We start from the raw sequence: 21374 nt of genomic DNA on the forward strand, positions 1-21374 counted from the left end.
CATTGTTGTCTTGATTTGGATCTCCCTGATGATGAGTGAAGGTGAGCATGTTTTCATGTGTTTGTTGGCCATCCTTCTGTCTTCCTCAAAGAAGTGTCTATTCATTTCATCTCCCCATTTTTTTATAGCTTTGTTTGCTTTTGGGGGGCTCAGCTTTCTGAGTGCTTTGTATGTTCTAGATATCAGCCCTTTATCTGATATGTCGAGTGAAAAGATTTTTTCCCATTCTGTTAGCTGTCTTCTTGCGTTAAGCAGGGTTTCTTTTGCCATGCAGAAGCTTTTTAGTTTGATGTAGTCCCATTTGTTTATATTTGATGCTAACGTTCTTGCCATTGGTGCTCCATTCTCAAAGACCTTTTTGATATATAGGTCTTTGAGTGTTCTGCCTATTTTATTCTCAATAAACTTTATGGATTCAGGTCTGATTTCAAGGTCTTTGATCCACTTTGAGTTGATTTTTGTATAAGGAGTAAGGTATGGGTTGATTTTCACTTTCGTACATGTGGTTTTCCAGTTGTACCAACACCATTTGTTGAATAGGCTTTCTTTGTTCCATTTCAGATTCTTGCCTCTTTTATCAAATATTAGTTGGCTATATACCTGGGGGTTTATGTCTGGGAATTCTGTTCTGACCCACTGGTCTGATGTCCTGTCTCTGTTCCAGTACCATGCTGGAACCAGCTTCTTTTAGCTGAATTCTATTTGGGACTTGATGAATTCAAGTTGTGCAAATAATAATTATAAAATTTTCCCAATATCACAGGAAAATATTTTAGTATCTGAGAAGTGACTTGTTTCAATTATGGAATTTTTTTTGGTGTGCAAAATAGAAAAACAATTCATAAGAGTTTAGAATGGTTATTATGTAATAATTATCACCAGAGTATTGTCACTACAGCCCCTGTGTTTATTGTTGTATGTTCTTGATCACTTTGTTCTTAAGAATAAAACATTAAAGTCTACTACTACTATTGGGCTGCTCTTAGTATCTTTGATCAGGATATGAATGATCCATTTATATATTTTGGTGTTCCTTTATTGGGTACATTTATATTGATGAGTATGAAGTCTTCTTAATGGATTGGTCCATTAATTATTATGAAAACAGTTTAAGAGCCACTGGTGGCCCAAGCCTAATGGCTTGGAGTAAGAACTCTTGGTAACTGTATCACTTCTCTGGCTAATTAGTTGTTGAAGAGAGATGGGAGAAGTTTGCCTCAGTAATTTGCTCTCAAGGACTATTTATATAAGAAGTACATTTAAGTAGGAAGCCTACCAATACTGCTATAAGTATGGTATCCAGAGTGATTAATAAAATGGTGTCTAATGCCTAATACCATAATGTCTTATGCCTCCTGTTGTAAAGATTAAGTATACATTAATTGGCTTGCAATTTTTGATGCTTAGCAAAACTAAAAAAATAAAAATTTACCCCCTCACTTCCACCTAATTCTCTAAAGCAGAAGTTTGGCATCTCAAAAGTCTATTTCAATATGCAGCTTGTTGCACTCACAGTCTGGGCAAAAGAAAAAGAGTTTGGGTTTCAGGATTGTTTCTGAGCATACTTAAATTATATTGGGGTGTAGATTTTCTGTGATTTTAGGAGAATGTAAAAAGAAAGACTCTTTTTAAGGCTATTTGGGACCCACTTCATTAGTATGTTTTATTCAACTAATTACCTATATGAATCATTTAAAAATTGTCCTTAATTGACATTGACTTAGTCTTATACAATTATATGAAAATAGAAAAGAAAGGCAAAGGATTTTTTCTATAGTTTATTGTCCAGGGAATAATGATCACAATTGATTTCTCTATCTCATTAAAAAATATTTGACAAATATTTGCATTTATAATAGTTTTGACACTTATGATTTTGTGGCAGATTTACTTTACCTTATACAACCAGATTGCCCAAGACCTTCCTCCTTAATTTCCTTTGAAACATTTTAGTTTTGTTTGTTTATTTTCACCATGGGCAATAAAAAGTGGTTCTCAGGACTTAGTCTTGGCTCTATGTTTATTGAACACTCCTAGTCCTGCTTGAGGTCCATATGTGTTAACAGATATGAACAAGCCAGTCATATACAAGGCAAGCAAGCACATTGCCTGCTTTATTGTCTCCCTGGATTTTGTATCTCATATTCTTAAGAACTGACTGCCAGGAGTCTGAATTATAAAAAAATATAATGCAGAGGCTAGCCAGGAGCAATATCTGAGCGCACAGCCAGGAGTAACCCCTGAGCGTCACCATATATGGCCCCCAAACCAAAAACATATATATATATATATATATATATATATATATATAAATGCAAAAATAACCCAATTTTAAAAGATTGTAGACATGATTTTATTGAGGTATGCACTTGTTTTAAACTCATAATCACAATAATCATAATTTCCTCAAGTAGTTTGAAATATATTTATATTAATTTATAAATTATAATTATACTATCATATATATTATACAATAATTTATATATTATACTTATATATTTATATATATTATATGATATATTATATATCATATATAGCACATATATATATTTTGTTTTTTGTTTTTATTCTGTTATTGTTTTTTTATTTATTTAAACATCTTGATTATAAATATGATTATGATTAGGTTTCAGTCATGTAAAGAAAACCCCCTTTACAAGTGCAACATTTACCACCAATGTCCCAAATCTCCCTCCATCCCACCCCACCCCCACCTGTACTCCAGACAGGCTTTCCAGTTCCCTCATTCATTCACATGATTATGGTAGTTTTCTGTGTAGTTATTTCTATAACTGCACTCACCACTCTTTGTGGTGAGCTTCATGAAGTGAGCTGGAAGTCCCAGCCCTCCTCTCCTTGTCTCTGAGGATTGTTGCAAAAAAGACTTTTATTTTTCTTAAAACCCATAGATGAGTGAGACTATTCTGTGTCTCTCTCCCTCCCTCTGACTTATTTCACTCAGCATGATAGATTCCATGTACATCCATGAATAGGAAAATTTCATGACTTCATCTCTCCTGACGGCTGCATAATATTCCATTGTGTATATGTACCACAGTTTCTTTAGCCATTCATCTGTTGAAGGGGATCTTGGTTGTTTCCAGAGCCTGGCTAATGTGAATAGTGTTGCAATAAATATAGGTGTGAGGAAGAGGTTTTTGTATTGTATTCTTGTGTTCCTAGGGTATATCCCTAGGAGTGGAATAGCTGGGTCAAATGGAAGCTCAATTTCCAAATTTTGGAGGAATCTTCATATAGCTTTCCATAGAGGTTGGACTAGATGACATTCCCACCAGCAGTGGATAAGTGTTCCTTTCTCTCCACATCCCCGCCAGCACTGATTTTTTTCATTCTTTGTGATGTATGCCAAGCTCTGTGGTGTGAGATGAAATCTCATCATTGTTTTGATTTGCATCTCCTTATGATTAGTGATGAGGAGCATTTTTTCATGTGCCTTTTGGCCATTTGTGTTTCTTTTTTATTAAAGTCTCTGTTCATTTCTTCTCCCCATTTTTTGATGGGATTTGATTTTTTTTCTTGTAAATGTTCTGTCAGTGCCCTGTATATTTTGGATATTAGCCCCTTATCTGATGGGTGTTGGGTAAATAGTTTCTCCCACTCGGTGGGTTCTCTTGTATCCTGGGCAATATTTCCTTTGTGGTGCAGAAGCTTCTCAGCTTAATGTATTCCCCTCTGTTGATCTTTGCTTCCACTTGTTTGGAAAGTGCAGTTTTTTCCTTGAAAATGGTTTTAGTCTCAATGTCATGGAGTGTTTTACTGACATGTTGTTCTATATACCTTATGGTATCAGGACTGATATCAAGGTCTTTAATCCGTTTGGATTTTACCTTCGTACATGATGTTAACTGGGGGCCTATGTTCGCTTTTATGCAAGTTGCTAACCAGTTCTGCCAACACCACTTGTTGAAGAGGTTTTCCTTGCTCCAGTTAGTATTTCTTGCTCCTTTCTCAAAAATTAGGTGATTGTATGTCTTGGGAATTTTGTCTGAGGACTCAAGCCTATTCCACTGATCTGAGGGTCTGTCTTTATTCCAATACCACCAGGCTGTTTTGATATTTCTTGCTTTGTAGTACAGTTTAAAGTTGGGGAAAGTAATGCCCCCCATTTTCCTTTTTCCTAGAAATGCTCTAGCCATTCGAGGGTGTTTATTGTTCTAGATGAACTTAATAAGTGTTTTATCCACTTCTTTGAAGAATGTCATGGGTATTTTTAAGGGGATCATATTAAATATGTATAATGCTTTGGGGAATATTGCCATTTTAATTATGTTAATCCTGCCAATCCATGAGTTGGGTATGTGTTTTCATTTCCGTGTGTCCTCTCTTATATCTTGGAGCAGGGCTTTGTAGTTTTTTTGTATAGGTCCTTCACATCTTTGGTCAAGTTGACTCCAAGGTATTTGAGTTTGTGTGGCACTAATGTGAATGGGATTTCCTTCTTGACATCCTTATTTTTTCTATCATTATTGGTGTATAAAAAGCCATTGATTTTTGTGTGTTAATTTTGTAGCCTGCCACCTTGCTATATGAGTCTATTGTTTCTAGAAGCTTTTTGTAGAGTCTTTAAGGTTTTCTCAGTAGAGTATCATATCATCTGCAAACAGTGAGAGCTTGACTTCTTCCTTTCCTATCTGGATTCCCTTGATATATTTTTCTTGCCTGATTGCTATAGCAAGAACATCCAATACTATGTTGAAGAGGAGTGGTGAGAGCAGACAGCCTTGTATTGTACCAGAATTTAGAGGAAAGGCTTTTAGTTTTTCTCCATTGAGGATAATATTTGCCATTGGCTTGTGGTAGATGGCTTCAACTAGATTGAGAAATGTTCCTTCCATTCCCATCTTGCTGAGAGTTTTGATCAAGAATGGGTGTTGGACCTTATCAAATGCTTTCTTTGCGTCTATTGGTATGATCATGTGATTTTTATTTTTCTTCTTGTTGATTTTGTGTATGATGTTGATAGATTTATGGATGTTAAACCATCCTTGCATTCCTGGGATGAAACCTACTTGGTCGTAGTTTTTGATCTTCTTGATGATGCATTGGATCCTATTTGCCAGGATTTTGTTGAAGGTCTTTGCATCTGCATTCATCAGGGATATTGGTCTGTAATTTTCTTTTTTGACAGCATCTCTGTCTGGTTTTGTTATCAAGGTAACGTTGGATTCATAAAAGATGTTTGGGAGTTTACTGTTTTTTCAATTTCATGGAATAGCCTGGCTATGATTGGTAGTAGCTCCTCTTAAAAGATTTGAAAGAATTCATTAGGAAATCCATCTGGGCCTGGGCTTTTCTTTTAGTACAGATGTTTGATTACAATTTCAATTTCCTCTGTAGTGATGGGGGTGTTTAGATATGCTGCATTCTCCTTACTTAACTGTGGAATGTTATGTGTCCAATAATTTTTCCATTTCTTCTAGGTTCTCATGTTTAGTAGCATAAAGTTTCTCAAAGTAGTCTCTGATTACCCTTTGAATCTCTGCAATATCTATCATGATCTGCATTTTTCATTTCTAATACAGATTATCAGGTTTCACTTTCTCTTTCTTTGTGAGTTTTGCCAATGATTTATCAATCTTGTTTATTTTTTCAAAGTACCAACTTCTGTTTTCATTGACCTTTCGGATTGCTTTTTGCTTTTCCACTTCATTGTGCTCTGCTTTCAGCTTTGTTATTTACTTCTGTCTCCCTATTTTTGGTTCTTTTTGTTGGTCATTTTCTAATGTTTTGAGCTGCGTCATTAAGTTATTCAGATATGCCCCTTCTTCCTTCCTGATGTGTGCTTGTAGAGCTATAAATTTTCCTCTCAGGAAAATTTTTCCCATAGATTTTTTGCTGTGTCCCATAGATTCTGGCAGTTTGTGTCTTCATTATCAATTATTTCCAGGAAAGTTTTGATTTCCTTTTTGATTTCATCTCAGACCCACCGGTTGTTCAGTAGCAGGGTGTTAATTTTCTTTTTGTGTGTGTGTGTGGTTTTTGGGTCACACCCGGCAGTGCTCAGGGGTTATTCCTGGCTCCAGGCTCAGAAATTGCTCCTGGCAGGCACGGGGAACTATATGGGGTGCCGGGATTCAAACCGATGACCTCTTGCATGAAAGGCAAACGCCTTACCTCCATGCTATCTCTCCGGCCCAAGGGTGTTAATTTTCAATTATTAAAGTTTTTCTTTTGTGTGCCTTTGTAATTCACACCCAATTTCAGAGCCTTGTGGTCAGCAAAGGTAGCCTGCAAGATTTCTATCCTCTTGATTTTATGGAGGTATGATTTATGTTTGAGCATGTAGTCTATCCTGGAGAATGACCCATGTTCATTGGAGAAGAATGTGTATCCAGGTTTTTGGGATGGTGTCATATATATATATATATATATATATATAAATATATATATATATATATATATATATATATATATTTTAGTCCTCTTTCTTCCATTACTCTTTTCAGGGCTAGTATGATTTTGTTGGGTTTTAGTCTGGTTGACCTGTCAAGTGTTGATAGGGCCATGTTGAAGTCTCCCACAATTATTGTGTTATTATTAATGTCTTCTTTCTGATTAGTCAGTAACTGTATTAGATAATTTTCTGGTCTCTCATTGGGTGCATATATGTTTAATAGCCTGATTTCTTTTTGTTGCACATATCCTTTATTAGTACATAGTGTCCATATTTGTCCCTTACCACTTCTCTGAGTATGGAGTTGGTGTCATCAGATATTAATATGGCCACCCCAGCTTTTTTGAGGGTATTGTTTGCTTGGATGATTTTCCTCCAGCCTTTGATTTTGAGTCTATGTTTGTTCTAACTATTCAGGTGTGTTTCCTGTAGACAGAAGAGGTTGGATTCATTTTGTTGACCCATTTTGCCACTCTGTGTCTTTTAATTGGTGAATTTAGTCCATTGACATTGAGGGAGATGATTCTCATAGGATTTAATGTCATCTTTGTAGATAAGTTTTCTGTGTTTGTTGGTCTCTCTTGTCTTAAAGTAGACCTGTCAGTTTTTCCTTTAAGGCTGGTTTTTCATCTGTGAAGTTTCTGAGCTGTTGTTTATCCATGAAACTATGTATTCTTCCTTCAAACCTGAATATGAGTCGGGCTGGGTGCAGTATTCTCAGTGAGACATACATTTCATTCAGTCTTGTCACAATATACCACCACTGTTTTGTGGCCTTGAGAGTTTCTTGTGACATGTTTTCTGTAAGTCTTAGGGATGCTTCTTTGAATGTAATTTCCCTTTTTGATCTTGCTGCTTTCATTATTCTATCTCTATCTGTGAGATTTGTCATTGTAACGAGGATGTGTCTTGATGTGTTTTTCTTTGGGTCTCTTTTAGCTGGTACTCTTCGGGCATGCAGGATTTGATTGCATGTATTCTTTAATAACTCTGGGAGTATCTCTTTGATGATGTCTTTGACAGTTGATTCTTCCTGGAGATCTCCTACCTGGGTCTCTGGGACTCCAATGATTCTTATGTTGTTTCTGTTGAGTTTATCAAAGACTTATTTTAATCTCTTTGCATTCCTTGAGTACTTTTTTCATTGCCTGATCGTTTGTTTTAAGGTCTGTATCAATTTCTTCTGCTGTGTTGAGTTTTTCTGCATCTCATCTTCCAGTATTCAATTCTCTCTTCAGCTGCTGTTACCCTGCTGGCGAGGCTATCCACTGAGGTTTTCAGTTGAGCTACCGTGTTTTTCAGATCTGTTATTTCATTTTGGAGTTTTCTGATTTTGTCTTTGTGTTCTGTTCAGATCGATCTATGCTTTCTTTGAGTTTTACAAACATCTTCCATATTGCTATTTTAAGTTCCTTATCCGAGAGGTTACTCATATGGTTGGAATTTTTTAGGTCATCCAACCTATCGTCTTCATTCTCTGTGTATGGTGTTTGCCTGCGAGGTTTCCCCATTGTCGTACTCGTAGTGTGATATTTCCTGCGTGTTGTGGTGGTGTCCATTGGTTAGAAATAGTGCGTGGCCATGAAGCAAATCAGAATGGCCACACTCTTCTGTTGCCTCTAGTTGACATTTTTGGGGGGGTTGCGCTTCGTAGGCCTCTGAAGGAACTTTCAGGTATTCAAGAAACACAGATAGGCACAGGACATATTTCCCTTGAAGTCTTCAGAGTGATCTAAGGCACAGCAGGGCGGAGTCTCCGCAGGCCAGAGAGCTCAGTTTATCGGTTGGTGACCCCCACAGCCATACTTTCTCACTGAGCAGCTTCAAAATGCTTTTTTTTTTTTTTGTGGGTTTGCTCCCTAGGCCTCTGAGGAGACCTTCAGGTATTCAAGAAACACAGACAGGCACAGGACAGATTTCCCTTGAAACCTCAGAGTGATCAAAGGCACAGCATGGCGGAGCCTCCGCAGGCCAGAGAGCACAGCTTATTGGATGGCGACCCCTGCAGCCAGACTTTACTCACTGGGCAGCTTCAAAATGCAGTTTTTTTGGGGTGCACTCCCTAGGCCTCTGAGAAGACCCTCAGATATTCCACACATAAATATTATATATTTAAATTGAAAGTTCAATTAACTTTATTAAATTTAATTAATTTTAAAATAAAAAATTTAAATCAATACTTTATACATTATATACTATAAACACACTGTATACTACAGATACCATACTATATACACTACATATACTAATATATGCTATATGCTATATGTTACATAATATATATGTTAGTATATATTTATATGTAGTATATAAAGGGTATATATAGTATTATTTAATATAAAAGTATATATTTACACTTTTAATTTCTTCTAATATTCATGAATTAATTTCTTTTTAGTTGGTTGCCATTTTTTACTTACTGGGGAGTAGCAATATCCAATGATGTTTAGGGCTTACTCAATGCACTGAAACCAGTCCTGGTGGGTCTTTGGGATTGTATATGGTGCTGTTGTGACAATTCCAGTCCACTGTATGCAACATAAGCTTCCTGCCTACTGTATTATCTTTCAGATCTTCAGTTTTCTTTTATGAAGAACATTGTATCTAATCATTAAATATTATGTTGCTGGGGCTGGAGAGATAGCATTGAGTTAGGGCATTTGCCTTGCCTGAAGAAGGACAGTGGTTTTAATCCTGGCATCCCATATGTTCCCCCGTGCCTGCCAGGAGTGACTTCTGAGTGTAGAGCTACTGAACTAAGACAAAATTGACAGATTGCTAAATGCTGAATGAGTGCATAAAAATCATCTGAATAATTTTTTATAAAGGAAATATTAGTACATGTGTCCACCACATGAGTTCAGTCTGTTCTGTCTAGACCACAATTTGAATACTGTTAAAACAATGATGGGAAATAAATTTTTATGCTACATTATTCCATCAAGAATCTTTTATCTATGTTGGTAGAAGTCACATATTATCTAACAATATATTTCATTGTAGAAAAATTATTTGACATATTTTATATTTCCACACTATTAGGAAGAGCATATATTAATATTTGTTAAGCAACATATGTTATATGGTATTAGTATCTTTTAAGAAATTCTTAGATTTTTGTCAAGTATGTGGCATTTTAAAGTCTAAAGTGTGAATTTTGGTTTTAAGTGCAATCTGTGTTAATGAATGCTAATCTTCAAATAAAACTTTTCAGAGAAGAATTTAAAATATGAATTAGAGTTCTATTCACTAAATTCAAAGGTTACTTAAATATTATTTTCTGCATTTTTTCTTGGACAGGAAGAAAAACAGATAATACATAAATGATCTAGCACAAATTTCTAAAATAAAGTTTAAAATATTACTTAAAATAAACATTTGAAGACATAGTTAATTGGGCTAAATTAATTCTGCTAAATTCATGAATTATAATCAGTGCTTCCAGAAAATTTAATAAATTATAATGAATCCAGGATGTTTTCAACATCCAGGTAATTATGAATCGAAAGAGGTGATACAAAATATATATCAACACATTTTTATATATATGTAGATTGAAGTTACTTGTAAAGTGTTGATAGCTAGAACTTAACATCAGAGAAAGTGCCAATAAGAGTCAAATTAACTATGAAGATTACTAGGAATAGTTATACTGAAGAAAAATAGATAAAAGTACAGTTGATAGAATGGGAATATGGTTTAGTGAGTAGTAGAGTGCATTTATTGCATATATAAGATCCTTGAACCACTAATAAATATATATTACTTATTTTTTATAAAAGGAGAAAATAAAAATAGCCCAATACTCAATCACTCTCATTAACAGTGTCAGGTAAATAATATGCCAGGCTAACAGTAGTGAAGAAACCTATTATTTTTGTATTTTAAACCAGGTAGGCTCTGCTTTGTTCTTATAAACTCAGATACAATAGAAGGAAGTGTTTTTTCCTACTGAAATCTAGGTGAGAAAATAAAATTCTATTCAATAATGAGCCATTTTATTTCCCTTAATTGAGTGACCTAAAAGTCAACTATATTAATTCTATCTCTTCCATAAACACGTGTGTCTTTGTACTTGCTTCTACAAAATTGTGTATTAAAAATAATCTTACTTAATCAATAATATAGATTATATGCATTGAAAATACTTCCAAGAGAGACACAAAAGCAGAGGAACACAGTTGCAGAGTGAAGTGGAGCACCATCACAACACATAGAAAAAAACACACTGCAAAGGACACTATGGAGGGGCTGGAGAGACAGCATGGAGGTAAGGCATTTGCCTTTCATGCAGAAGGACAGTGTTTCGAATGCTGGCATCCCATCTGGTCCCCTGTGCCTGTCAGGGGGTGATTTCTGAGCATAGAGCCAGGACTTACCCCTCTGCACTGCCGGGTGTGACTGAAAAACCAAAAACCAAAAAAAAAAAGAAAGAAAGAAAAGAAAAGAAAAGGACACTATGGAAAATCATCACAGATCACCAGCATGCTTAGAGAATTAAGATGAATGGCTCTTAATTCAGCCACCTACATAGCCTCTCTGAGAAAAATTTTGAAGAGAAAATTCTGAGGATGTTCAAGGAACTCAAAACCATGGAACAAACCAAACACACCACAAATAAGAAAAAAGAGGACATGAAAGTATAAATAAGAAAACTCCAAATCAAAATGTTAGGGATAAAATATTTGCTAGCTGAAATGAAAATCACTGGAAAGCTTCACCAAAAGAGAAATATCTGCTAAACACAGAATTAATGGTCTGGAAGATAAGATGCATAAAATCTCCATACAATAGAAGAGACTGTAAAAGAGTCTTGAAACAATCATATGATAGAAAAAATCCTCAAAGATTTGAACAGATAAAAATAGATGTCTATGATAAACTCACTAGAAACAATGTAAAAAACAATGGAGTGTCAGAGGTCCTGAAAGTAAATATGCATGAAAAAATCAACATTCAATGACATCAGTGCAGGAAATTACCTAGAGCTAAAGAGTGAATGCAACCAAATACTACATGCCCAAAGAGTATTGGCTAAAAACAGACACACACACACACACACACACACACACACACACACACACACACACACACACACAACAATAAAAAAAAAAAAACATCCCGAAGGTATATCCTAGTTACAATGACTAATCCCACAGCTAGGGATGGAATACTGAAGGCAGCAAGATCAAAAAGGGCAATTATGTAGAAAGGTGCATCCTTAATGTTTACAGCAGATTCATCAAAAGCAAGCCTCAAGGCATAAAGGTAGTGATTAGATATAGTGACAAACTCAATAAAATGAAGACTTCACCAAGAATAATTCACCCAGCCAGACTTATATCCAGTTTGGAGGAAAATTACACAACTACCCAGATAGACAATTGCTGAGGAAATTTACAGACTCAAAACCAAGCTTAAAAGAATAATTAAAGAGAGGTGACTCCTTTGTCTGTGAAGGCAGGTGGGAGGGTCTGGCCCTGCTGTGAGATTGGCAAATGCGAGAGACTAAGGGGACCTGTTGGCCTTGCGTGTTTCTATTCTCTTCTCTCTCCTGAAGCTATCCTGAGAGGGTCAAGAAGGGCCCAGAAAAAACTGTTTTCTTGAGGCCTCAGAAGAGCACAGCTGCTCCAATTCGCTTCAAGGTTGTACACTCTTTCTAACTAATGAACCCCACCATAACACACAAAAAACATCACACTACAAGCATGACAATGGTGAAACCTCGCAGGCAAACAGCATGCACAGAGAATGAAGATGATAGCTGTGATGACCCCCAAAATAGCAATCATCTGATTAATCTCTCAGATAAGTAATTTAGAATAGAAATATGGAGAATTATCATGGAAATCAAAGAAAACATAGCTCAAGCTGAACAGAACACAAAGACAGAAATCAGAAAACTCCAAACTGAAATAACAAATCTGAAAAACATGGCAGCTGAACTGAAAAAAACTCAATGTAAAGCCTCTCCAGCAGGATAACAGAAGTCAAGGACAGATTCAGTGAACTGGAAAATGAAATGGAGAACAACTGTATACAGCAGAAGAGACTGGAAAAGAACCTTAAGGCAAAAGATTAGACAATGGAAAAAGTAATCAAGGAATGTGAACAGATGAAAATAGAAGTCATTGCTAAACTCTCAGGAATGACATGAGAATCATTGAAGTCCCAGAAGCCCAGGAAGGCAATACCCAGGAAGAATCAAGAGTCAAAGACATCATCAATCAAAAACTCCCAGAGATCAAGACTGCATGCAATCAAATCCTGCATGCCCAAAGAGTACGTAAAAGAGACCTGAAGAAAATCACCCCAAGACACATCCTAGTCACAATGTCGAACTCCACAGATAGAGATAGAATACTGAAAGCAGCAAGATTGAATAGGCAAATTACATTTAAAAGAACATTCTTAAGATTTACAGCAGACATGTCACAAGTAACTCTCAAGGCCAGAGTACAGTTGTTAGATACTGTGACAAGACTGAATGAAGTGGAAGCTTCATGTAACAGTGGTCCTCAAACTATGGCCCCTGGGCCACATATTGTATTTGTATTTGTTTTGTTTCTTCATTGTAAAATAAGATCTATGCAGTGTGCATAAGAATTCGTTCATAAGTTTTGTTTTTACTGTAGTCAGACCCTCCAATGGTCTGAGGGACAGTGAACTGGCCCCCTGTTTAAAAATTTTGATGACCCCTGAGTTCTAGAATATTGTACCCAGCCCGACCACATTCAGGTGTTAAGGAAGGATACCTAGCTTCAAGGATAACAACAGCTCAGAAACTTTATAGATGCAAAACCTGCCTTAAAGGAAAAACAGGAAGGTCTACTCTAAGACAAGACAGACCAACAGACACACCAAACTTATAAACAAAGATGACATTATATCCCATAATAATCATTTCCCTCAATGTCAGTGGAATGAATACACCAAATTAGAGACACAAAATGGCTAAATGGATCAAAAAGATGAATCCAAACTTCTGCTGTCTACAAGAAACACTGAATAGTCAGAACAAATATAGACTCAAAATTAAAGCCTAGAAAAAATCATACAAGCAAACAACACCCTTAAAAAAATGGGGTGGCCATATTAATATCAGACAACACAAACTTTAGACTCAGAAAAGTTTAAGGAACAAAGTTGGACATTTCTTACTATTCAAGGTATAGGTGCAACATAAAGAAATCACACTACTAAACATATATGCACCCAATGAGAGACAAGCAATATATCTATTGCAATTATGGACAAATTTGAAAGAGGACATCAATAATAACACAATTATTGTGAAAGACCTCAATATGGACCTGTCAACACTTAACAGGTCAACCAGATTAAAACCCAACAAAAATATACTAGCCCTGAAAAGAGAAATGGAAGAAAGAGGCCTCAGATATATAGGACACTCCATGCCCAGAAACCTGAATAAACATTCTTCTTCAATGTACATGGGTCATTCTCCAGGATAGACCACATGCTGCCACATAAAACATGCCTCCATAAAATCAAGAGGATAGAAATTTTGCAGGCTACCTTCACTGACCACTAGACTCTGAAATTAGATGTGAACTACAAATGGACAAAGAAGAAAAACTTTAACAACTGGAAATTAAACAGCTACTAATGAACAACCAGTTGGTCCAAGATGAAATCAAAATGGAAATCAAAACTCTTCTGGAAACAAATGACAATGAAGATACAAACTATCAGAACCTAAGGGACACAGCAAAAGTGATACTGAGAGGAAAATTTATAGGTTTTAAATATACATCAATAAGGAAGAATGGGCATACATGAATAGCTTAATAATGCAGCCACAGCATATAGAATTAGAAAATGATCAACAAAAGAACCAAAAATATGGAGACAGAAGGAAATAACAAAGCTGAAAGCAGAAATCAATGAAGTGGAAACCCCCCAAAAAAGCTAAAAAATCAACGAAAGCAGAAGTTGGTTCTTAGAAAAATAAAATGAGATTAATATTTTGTGGCAAAACTCACACACAGAGAGAAAATTGATAACCTGTATCAGAAATGAAACAGGGGAGATCACTACATATATGGCAGAAATTCAAAGGGTAATCAGAGACTGATTTGAGAAACTCTATGCCACTAAACATGAGAACCTGGAAGAAATGGATAAATTCTTGAACTCTTATAGCCTTCCACAGTTGTATAAGGAGGATGTAGCATATCTAAACACCTCCATCACTATTGAGAAAATTAAAACGGTAATCAAGTGTCTGCCCAAAAACAAAAGCCCAAGCCCAGATGGATTAACTGATGAATGCTTTAAAACTTTTCAAGAGGAACTACTACAAATCCTGGTCAAGCTCTTTTATGATATTTAAAAAATGGGAACACTTCTAAATAGCTGTTATGAAGCCAACATTACCTTGATACCAAAACCAAACAGAGATGCTGCCAAAAATAGAAAATTACGGACCAATATCCCTGATGAACACAGACATCAAGATCCTCAACAAAATACTGGCAAGTAGTATCCAATGCCTCATCAAGACTATCATTCACTAGAAATACATTCCAATAGTCAGAGCAAACGTCATAGTTTGGAGAACAATCATTCAAGCAAAGAACTCCTTTAAAAAAGCAGGAATGGTCATATTTATATAAAATGACATAGACTTTAAACTAAAAAATGTGGTAAAAGACAGATATGGACACTTCTTGATAATCGAAGGATATATGCACCAGCATAAAATCTCATCCATAAATATATATTTACCCAATCAGGGACCAGCAGAATATTTAAAAACAATTAACAGAACTGAAGAAAATTATCAATAGCAACACAATAACAGTAGGGAACTTCAACACTGCCCCACCATGCCTTGATAGGTCAATCAGGCTAAAACCCAACAAGAATATATTAGGTCTGAAGAAAGAAATAAAAAAAATGGTGTAATGTGAATTATATATAGTTTAGATATACACAAATATGTATATATATATATATAAATCCTCAGAAAACACATTTTTCTCCAATGTACATGGGTCATTCTCCAAGATATCATGGCCCATCAAACATACCTCCATAAAATCAAGAGGATATACATTGTATAAACTACCCTCTCAGGTCATCATGCACTGAAATTAAAGGTGAATCACATATAGACACAGAAAAAAACGTTAACAATCTTCTTACTGAACAACCGGCAGGTTAGAAACAAAATCATAGAGAAAACCAAAATTCCTGGAAACAAATGAGAATGAAGACACCAAATATCAGATTTTGTGGAATGCAGCAAAAGCAGTATTAAGAGGGAAATTCATAGCTTTACAAGAATTCATTAGGAGGCTCCTACAAAAATAATTTAATGATAAAGCTTAAAATTTGAGTAAAAGTAACAAATTTAACTAAAAATGGCAGAAAGAAGAAAATAATAAAGCTTTGAGCAGAAATTAATTAACTAGAAACCTCCTCAAACATGAAAGATCAATGAAAGCAAGAGTTAGTTCTTTGAAAATATAATCAATATTGAAAATAACATTTGCCAAATTCTCACAGAAAGGAAGAAAGAGAAACTTAATAAACTGAAATAGGAATCAAAATGGGGGAGCTTACTACCAACACTACAGAAACTCAAAGGATAATCAGAATATTTTGATAAATTCTATACCGAAACATGACAATCTGGAAATAATGGATACATTCTTGGATTCCTATAACCTTCCAAAGTTAAGTCAAGATGATCTTGCATATCTGAACAGACCTATATATATTGAGAAAATCAAAATAATAAACAAAAGTGTTTCCCCCAAGAAAGTCCAGGACCAGATGGATTCACTAGCCAGTTCTTTAAAACCTTTCAAGGAGACTTACTGCCAGACCTCTTAGGCTCTTCTGGGCAATTGAAGAAACACAAATACTCCTAAATAGTTTTTAAGACGCTATCATTACCCTGATACCAAAAGTAGACAGAGATGCCCCCTAAAAGAGAACTACAGAACAATATCCTTGATGAACACATATTCAAAGATCCTCAACAAATCCTAGCAAAAAGGATCCAATATTTCAACAAGAAGGTCATACACTATGACTATGTAGGATTCACCCCATAGATGCAAGTATGGCATAAAATATGCTAGTCAATCAATGTAATACATCAATTAACAAAAATAAAAAGAAAAACTATATGGACATATCAATAGATGAAAAGAAAACACTTGATAAGGTCCAATAGTTGGTCATGATAAAAACCATCAACAAGATGGGAAAAGAAGCCCTGAGCATCAAACAGGTGTGACCCGAAAAACCAAAAAAAAAAAAAAAAAAAAAAAAGACATGGTAGGGGCTGAAGAAATAGCACAGGGTAAGGCATTTGCCTTGCATGCGGGAAGGACGGTTTTTGAATCTCGGCATTTCATATGGTCCCCTGAGCCTGCCGGGGGCAATTTCTGAGCACAGAGCCAGGAGTAGTCCCTGAGCGCTGCTGGGTGTGACCCCCTCAAAAAAAAGATGACATGGTAGCTGGAATAGGCTGGTAAATGGTTAGCCTAGGTGGTTAGGGCCTTGAATAAAACTGAGTACTCCTGAAACCTGACTGCCTGTGAGACTTTTCCCCACAGCTAAAAAAAAAAAGGAAGGAATGTTTGTCAATATAGTAAAGGACATTTACTTCAAGCCCATGGCAAATATTATTCTCAATGGAGATAAACTGAAAACGTTTCCTCTAAAATCTGGTAGAAGACAAGGCTGCCCCATCAACATTTCTATTCAATACATTACTGCAAGTACTTGCCATAGCAATTGGGCAAAAAAAAGTTATCCAGGGCATCCAGATAGGAAAGGAAGAAGTCAAGCTGTCACTGTCCATAGGTGACATAAAATACTATATTTAGAAAACCCTAAAGACTCTAGAACAAAACTTCTGAAAACAATATATTTGTATAGCAAAGTGGCAGGCTACAAAATAAACACATAAAAATCAATGGACTTCTTATATAGAAATAACAACAGAAAAGAAATAGACATTAAAAACGATCCCATTAACAAAGTAAAACAGAAACTAAAATACCTTGGTGTTAGCTTAACTAAAGAGATGAAGGATCTATAGAAATAAATGTAGAAAACAATGCTTTAAAAAATAAAAGATGCGGGGCCAGAGAGATAGCACAGTGGTAGGGCACTTGCCTTACATGCAGCTGATCCTTGATTCGAAACCCAGCATCTCATATAACCCCTGTGCCTGCCAGGAGTGATTTCTGAGCACAGAGGCAGGAGTAAGCTCTGAGCACCTCCAGGTGTGACAAACATGTGTATATGTGTGTGTATATATGTGTGTATATAGTATGCATATATGTATATGTATGTATATATGTATATATACAACATGTATATATACAACATGTATATATATATACAGAAGAAAATGGAGACACATAATCTGTTCATAGATTGATTAACATCATTAAAATGATAATATTCCCCAAAGCATTGTACAGTTTTAATACAATCCTTCTAAGTGTACCCATGGCATTCTTCAAAGCAGTGGATCAAACAGTCCTACCTATAATTCATTTGTAAGAAAAATCACCCATGAGTTACTAAAGCAATTTTTAGAAAAAAGATGGGAGGCAAATTTTTCCCAACGTTAAATTGAATTACAAAATAATAGTCATCAAACCAACATGGTATTGGAATAAAGTCAGACCCTCAGATCAATGGAATAGACTTGAGTATTCAGAGAATGAAACCCAGACTTACAATCAAATTATCTTTGATAAAGTTGCAATTAATGCAAAATAGAGCAAAGAAGACTCTTCAACAAGTGCTGCTGGAAAAACATGTCAGCCACTAGCAAAAAGTGAATTCAGACCTCTAACACCATGCACAAATGTCAAATTAAAATGGATTAATGACCTTGATATTAGACCTAAAACTTTAAAGTATATATAAGAAAACAAAGACAAAATGCTCCATGACATTGAGACTAAAGGCATCTTCAAGGAGTAAACACCACAGTTCAAAAAAATTGAAGCAGACATAACAAATGAGACTATAATAAGAATGAGAATCTTCTGCACCCAATGGAAACAGTGGCTAGGACACAAAGGCCATCCATGAAATGAAGAAACAATTCACCCAATACGTCTGATAAGGGGCTAATATCCAATATATAACAGATAACACAAATACAAAAAAAAAAAACCCTAACCAATCAAAATATAGGAACATGAATTTTTTCAAATAAGAAATGCATAACCAAAAGGCACATGAAACAATGTTTCACATCACTAATCATCAGGGAGATATAAATCAAAACAGCAAAGAGCTATCATCCCAAGCCACAGAGACTGGCACATATCACAAAGAATGTTTACAACCAGTGCTGGTGGGGATTATGAGAAAAAGGAAATCATTCATTGTTGGTGGAAATGATATCTAGTCCAACCTTTCTGGAAAACTATATGGATATTTTTCAAACAGCTGAAAATTTAGCTCCAATAAAATCCAGCCATATCACTCCTCAGGATATACCCTAGGAACACAAAAACACATTACACAAAAACTCTGCACCGCTATGTTTATTGCAGCATTACTTATAATCGCCAGAATCGGCAAACATCTATATGCCTGACAATGGATGAGTGGATAAAAACTGTAGAACATTTACTATGCAGCCATCAGAAAAAAAACGAAGTCATGAAATTTCCATTACATGTATGGATATAGAAACTATTATGCTAAGGGAAATAAGTCGGAAGGAGAGGAACAGACACAGAATAGTCTCACTCGTCTGTGGGATATAAAAAATAAAAGGTAGTATGGCAATAATATACAAAGACAATAGTGCTGTTCGCTGGGAAGACCAGCTCATGACATGAAGCTTTTCACAAAGAGCAGTGAGTACAGCTATAACACTGATGACAAAGACAACTTCCATGACAATGATAGTGAGGAAGAGAGACAGAATGCCTGTCTGAGAGGAGGAAAAGGGGGGAACTTGGTGGATAGATTGCATTGGTTTACATTCTATGATTGAAACCCCAGTATGAAAATTTTTGTAAATACTGTGATTTAATAAAAAAAATTGTTCTCATGAAAGGGAAAAAACCAAGGTATTTTTACTTAGTATTTTTGTGGGAAGCTGTATGGACCTAGGGCAAGATGGAGTCTCTGAAACCATTTTCTCTCTTGCCTACATGCCAGTTGAGCACAATCTCAGAGAACAAAGGAAATGGCTCACCACAAAAAGTTAGAAATACATTGGGTTTTTCCACCAGATGGCTTGGAGAAGTGAGATAACATCTACTGAGCCCTAGCAACCATTGCCAGAGCCAATCAGCTTTGAGATAAACAACTTGGTCTACCAGCCCCCTCTGCTCCCCCTCCCGTTGTCCTGCCAGGTAAACAACTTGGTATACCAGCCCCCTCTGCTCCCCCTTCCAGTTTCCTGCTAGGTAAACAACTTGGTCTACCTTTGCCTTGATTGGATACAGCCCTTGCCTGTAGCCTGAGTGACAGGCTGAGCACACCTCTTTTTGTGCATTTCCTATATAAGCAGTGTGTACCCCAATAAACTTGCCCTTGATCAGCCACTAGACTTGGGTCGTTTCTTCTAACTTCTCTAAGATTCCTTCACAGGCACTTCAGATAGGCTCGGCCCAGCAGACCCACGAATAAGAGGCGGCTCTCAAAACCCTTTTTCCCCTCTGGTCGGGGGTTAGGAGGAGAACCGCAAGTTTTAACTCAGTAGTAGTAAAAAAAAAAGAAAGAAAAGAAAAAGAATTACTTCTTTTTGTTTTTTATTTTGGGCTACATCCGGTGACGCTCAGGGGTTACTCCTGGCTATATTCTCAGAAGTTGCTCCTGGCTCAGGGGACCATATGTGTTGCCAAAATCTAACCAGAGTCCGTCCTGGTGATAATCAAATGGAATCTGCTTGAAAAAATACATTTTCTTGGTTTTAAGATAAAGATATGTTCATTATATCTGTACATATTGCAGATTTAAGAATTAGTTATTCAGGGGCTGGGGAGATAGCACAGTGGTAGGGTGTTTGCTTTACACACAGCTGATCCTGGATGGACAGCGATTCAAATCCCCGCATCCCATATGGTCCCCCATGCCAGGAGCAATTTCTGAGCGCAGCGCCAGGAGTAACTCCTGAGTGCTTCTGGTGTGATCCTAAAATATAAAACAACAACAACAAAAACCCTATTCAAAATCTTTTCTTCATGATTAAGTCTAAATATTTAGTGTTTAATTTTTTTTGTTTTATTTTTTCCTTTGAGAAAGTATCAAACAAATTGGCAATAAAAAGATAGGTATATGACCACACCCAAACAGAGAAATCGACCAAAAATAGATAGGTAAATAATAATAATAATAATAATAAATGAAGAAAATAAATAATATATAAAAAATAAAAAAATAAAAAAAGATAGGTATATGCAGGTGGTTTTCTATTATTTAGGTAAAGATAAAAAATGAAGTATATTACTCTCTCTCTTTTTCTCTTTCTCTTTCTTTCTTTCTTTTTCTTTCTTTCTTCTTTCTTTCTTTCTTTCTTTCTTTCTCTTTCTTTCTTTCTTTCTTTTTCTCTTTCTTTCTTTCTTTCTTTCTTTTCTTCTTTCTTTCTTTCTTTCTTTCTTTCTTTCTTTCTTTTCTTTCTTTCTTTCTTTCTTCTTTATTTCTTTCTTTCTCTCTTCTTTCTTCTTTCTTTCTCTTTCTTCTCTCTCTTTCTTTTCTTCTTTCTTTCTTTTTTTCTTTTTTGGTTTTTCAGCCACACCCTTTGATGCTCAGAGATTACTCCTGGCTAAGCGCTCAGAAATTGCCCCTGGTTTGGGAGGACCATATGGGACGCTAGGGGATCCAACCGCAGTCCTGATCCTTGGCTAATGCTTGCAAGGCAGACACCTTACCTCTAGTGCCACCTCGCTGGCCCCTGCTATGTCTTTCTAAACTCAAATTCACACTTCAAATTTTT

This window comes from Suncus etruscus, chromosome 5 (genome assembly GCF_024139225.1).
Source record: "Suncus etruscus isolate mSunEtr1 chromosome 5, mSunEtr1.pri.cur, whole genome shotgun sequence".
NCBI lineage: Eukaryota > Metazoa > Chordata > Mammalia > Eulipotyphla > Soricidae > Suncus > Suncus etruscus.